Source organism: Nicotiana sylvestris, chromosome 8 (genome assembly GCF_000393655.2).
Source record: "Nicotiana sylvestris chromosome 8, ASM39365v2, whole genome shotgun sequence".
Taxonomy (NCBI): Eukaryota; Viridiplantae; Streptophyta; class Magnoliopsida; order Solanales; family Solanaceae; genus Nicotiana; species Nicotiana sylvestris.
The window spans coordinates 64,190,523-64,195,655 of NC_091064.1; the positions used below are offsets into that span (position 1 = coordinate 64,190,523).

Genomic DNA, 5,133 nt, shown 5'->3' on the forward strand with positions numbered 1-5,133 from the left:
TTCCAGGATGCTAAATATTAAAATGGAGAATACTTTATCACAAAGAGGTTATAATCAAATGATGCAATTGTTGAAAGAGGCTTTACCAGAAGATAACACAATGCTTGATAACTATTATGAGACCAAGAAGCTAGTGCGTAGCTTGGGTTTGCCCGTTGAAAAGATTGATTGATGTAATTCTGGATGTATGTTGTATTGGGGTGAAGATGAGGACCTCACATCTTGCAAGTTTTGTGGCCACCAGAGGTACAAACGTCGTGTCGGTTCTTGTAAGAGGAAATTAATCCCTTACAAAAAAATATATTATTTTCCTTTAATTCCTAGATTGCGGAGATTATATGCATCTCATGCTACAGCCGCTGGTATGAGATGGCATCATGAGCACATACAAGAGGAGGGCATCATGCGTCATCCATCAGACTCTGAGGCTTGGAAGCACTTCAATAAAACTCATCCCTTTTTTGCTGCTGAACCAAAAAATGTGAGGTTGGGATTATGTACTGATGGTTTTCAGCCCTTTGGTCATTCAGGGAAGAAATACTCTTCATGGTTTTCTTGTGACTTATCAAAAAGATGTTTTCTTTTGTAGAGGAAAGTGTTGGATGATAAAATAAAGCACAAGGAATGTCAAGAGGAACTTAAGGTACGTTCTTTGTGTCCCATGTGGTATGAAGATAACTCAAAGTCTCTTGTTTGTTAATCTGTTAATGAAAGATTTGGTTCTGTAGGCAAATTTATTTATTTTGTAGATATGCCTCGAGGTAGAGATCGAGGTAGCACAGGCCGTGTAGGTAAATCTTCAGTTAGGGGTAATTTTGCTACTCGTGAAAATATGCCTACTGTTCCCATTCCCACAATCATTCCTCAACAAGGTGGTACGAGTTCCTCAAGTGGACCAGATCACATCAATCAAGTTCAAACATTAGGTCCTAGTAGTACGCCACCTATTCAAACATCAGGCCATGGTAGTACCCCAGCTATTAATTTGGAACCATCTCCAAATACCCCTAATCAGAGCAAAACAATAGGCGAGGGTACATCTTCTCAAAGCAACATAATAGGCGAAACTGAGTGTAGCAGTACCCGCGGGCCGCGGACGCTTCTTACTATTTCTCCTGCAGGGTTAGTCCATTCTTGTACTATTACTTTTGGTATATTTTTATTGATATATGGTATGCTTTTAAATAATGTCTTCTAATTTGTTCAGGTTAGAGCCTTCATTTGAATGCTCCGAGTGTATAACTAAGTCTTTCAAGCATGAACTTGATCCTAATGGAGTCAACTAGAAAAGCGTCTCAAATGAGATAAAAAACTTTTATTTTGGAGAATTCAAGGTATAATCCATCACAATTGGATTTAGAAAGTATATTAACTTTTATATGTAACTTATTAATGTTATTACTTTATAAAATTATTTCAGAAGGTATTCTACTGGGATTCTTCAATTGATAGTGCGGTGCGGATCCAATGGGAGCGTAGGGCAGCAAAAAGATACAGTGATTTTGTTAGCAAACTAAAATCAAATGGAGTGCAACTGGGCACTATTCCAAATAATGTGTGGGAAAGTTGGTTGAGACTTTGGAAAGATCCTAAGTGTGTTGAAAAGTCAGAAATAAATTCAAAAAATCGTTGTGTTGGGAGCGGAGTTGCCACTGGGACTCACACAGGTGGCTCTATCAATGTTAGGGAGCATCGCAAGAGACATGTAAGTGGATAGGACTTGTGCTTTTTGCAGTCAGTCACGTGAGTTTTTTTTAAGTATGGAGTCTAATGATCTTTGAGTAATTTTTTATCTCGGCTTGTTCATTAATTGGTAAACATACTTCCCATTCCTTCACTTGTCAGATTTAGGAGTATCATCCTTTATTATACTTCTTGTTTTCTTGATATGTTATTATGCAGTTACATATTTGATCTCTCTAGGATCAATAAAAACATGTCCCGTTCTTTCTTGTTTTATTCTTTCACCTTCTTGGAATTCTTGTCTGCCTTTGCTTCTGATAAAAATAAGTTGTTTTTTCTCAATGGAGTTATGTTGGTCTCTTCCCTTCTTGTAAGTCATTCGACTCTCTCTCTCTCTCTATATATATATATATATATGTGTGTGTGTGTGTGTGTATTTGAGAGCGTGTGTGTGAGAGATCTCCTTGTCAAAATGGGGTTCTTGAGATTCTGTTTATGTGTTTTGTTTCAATGCAGTTCCTTAATGGTGTGTTGACCAAAAGCAAAAAAGGAAAAAACTTTACATGTATAATAAACATTAAGCTCCAGTATAGTGTAGTTTTCATGGGTTTTGTTGCAAATTTTCTTCTAAAATAAAAATAAAAAGACAATCTTTTTGTGGTCTTAAATCTTAGCCATTTCAGTTGTTTAGCCTGGGACTGTTTATTTGTCTCATAAATTAGTTTTCTTTGTGTACTTTTATGCCTTTAAATTCCAATCTTATACTATGTATATGAGGCATAAAAATGCACTTACCTCTGTTAGTTTATATAAGTGTCCTCAATTTTGCAATGAAGGATTGAACTAAAAAGAGAAGATATTTTGGTTTTATCTGTAAACTTTGTGTGAAGATTCTTTCTCTAATGTTTATTATTCTAATATTCTCCATGTCATTGCACATTTCTATCTCTTTATTTGTTTTTGTTGGATACAAGTAAGTTGGCTGCTCGGGATTGAGGTTTCTTATGAAATGAGACGTGGTTGAAGTATAACATCACTGTTGATCTTTCATAAAAGTAGGTGCATTGAATTTATTCATGCTGCTGTATTGAGCAATAGTATTTTGTAATAGCACAACCTGACATAGGTCTTGTGATAGATGGTCTTGTGATACATCTCTTACTTAGAGAGAATGCACCAGAGTGAAAATTCTGGCACAATTATTGAGAAGCTGCTTAATTGAATAACTTTTGTATAGGCTGTTAAAAATGGTCGAGATCCAACACCAAGTGAGTTGCATTTGCACGTCCATACACATAGTACTGATGGAACATCTTTTGTTGCTGAGAAATCCCGAATCGTACATGTAAGATAACTTTTTAAATAATTTTATTGACTTTACTTTCATATATATTTTTTCATTTTGTAAATTGAATGCTCAATATTATTTAGTTTTTTATTTCACTAATTATTTACTTTTCTACAGGAAAAATATCAGGAGATATTACAACAACAAACGCAAACTCAATATGATATTAATCAGTGTAAAGCATTTTATCAAGCCGCGGGAGGAGAAAAGAAAAGAAGAGTATATGATCTTGGATCTCAAGCAAAATGCTACTACGGGCCAGATCTTCATGGATCTTTTGGATCTGATGCTAAATCGTCAGCAACACCTCCAAATGCTCAATCAACACCGATAGGGAATCTGGATGAGTTAGTGATGCGATTGATTCCTGCACTGACAGATCATATAGTTCCTGTAATCATTGAGCGGGTACGCGAATTAGTTTCCTTACCCTCGCATCAGCCAAATACTGATGTGGCACCTACAGTTCCTACATCCTCTACTGCTGCTAACATTGATGAGGTTCATCCATTGGGTTCTGATGATGACCGTAACTCTCCAGCCTCACATAGTTAGCCTACTTTATTTGGACTTTATTGTTGGTCCTTATGGATTTTTGTACTTAATGATACGATTATATGCATTATGCTATATATTTTGGACCTTGTTAAATATATTGTTAATTTATATTAATATCAGTGACTTTTTATTAAATGTATTTAATTAATAGCTTTTATATAATATGCTTGAACAGATTACATTTAAAATAATAAATAAAAAGAATTTTTAAAAACAACAATATATTAAAAATAAATTAGCGACGGATGCTTTTCGTAGCTACAATTATCGCGTAAAATTAAATCTTGCGACGAATTGGCGACGAAAGATTTTTGTTGCAAAATGCCGGGAGAATTAGCTATAACACATCTAGCGACGGACGATTTCGTTGCTATAGGAACAAACGACGAATTTTGTTATGTATTGCAGCGACGAAAGGCGTCAAAATTGCGACAGAAACAAGCAATACAGCGACGCTTATTTCCCTCGCAAAACTTTGCTACAGATATATTCCATCGCTAATCCGTCGCCAATTCTGCGACGGTTTGGTTTTTTTCGTCGCTATGAGCTTAGCTACGAGCATTTTAGGGACAAACTTGAATCCATCGCTAATTTGTCGCTAAACAACTGTAGCGACGGAAAACATTGATTTAGCGACGAAATATGGCCGTCGCTAAACGCTGTTTTTTTTGTAGTGTTTCTGTGTTCTCTTTTTTGCCCCTTTTCTTTTACTTTCTCCTCTTTGTGTTGTTCTTCTCTAGACTCTTGAATAATGAAATTGCATCAATAGGATTCTAATCTCGAGAGAGATAGCAATAATTGGCTTTTGATTAATATATAGGTAGCTCGATCTGTAGGACACTTGGATGAAAAAATAGACTTAACAAGTACTATACACCAATACATAGAGAGTAAAATAAGGATATTTAGTTAATATTTTGAAGTATTCAATCACCGATAATACAACGGTCAATCCATGAGTAGGGTTGAGAATCCCAAATTCTAAGAAAACTTGCAATAAAGCTATATTATCAATATAAGGAAACAGAGAAGTTTTAAATACTTCAAACATTCATTTTGAGGGGGGAAACTTTGTAGTAACATGTCAAAGTACGAAGGTACATTTTAATTTCAATTGAGCACAAAAATAATTTATGTCCTAATGCTATATGTGTTTTCTGATGAAATGACCATAATGAGATTCTTACATGAAAAAAAACTACAAAGAATTACCCCTCGAAAGCAAAATAGGCTATATTTTAAGATGCTTAGCTAGCATGATGATTCTGGCGATGAAGAGAAAATTAAAAGAGATTGCAAGAAATGAATTTGCAGCTTTAATTGCATAATGTAATTAGCAATTTCAAGAAGCAGTTGATGAGAATGTAGTTGTCTAGCGCCTGGGATTAGCGTTTGCAGCTTCACCACCTTGTCTTGCTGCTGTTGAAGATTAACACAGCCGATATTTGATCTTTTCCTAAAGGACTTCAGTTTGTAAGAATCTGGTGGCATTCTTCTTGTGGGTGCCATCAGATTCAGACATTGCTTTGCTTGCACTGCAACCC

At 35.4% G+C, this 5,133-nt stretch overlaps 1 pseudogene; it reads left to right on the top strand.

The window, feature by feature from the left end:
* Positions 1-668: 668 nt before the first annotated feature.
* Positions 669-3,724, top strand: LOC104215451 (uncharacterized; annotated as a pseudogene).
* Positions 3,725-5,133: the final 1,409 nt, after the last annotated feature.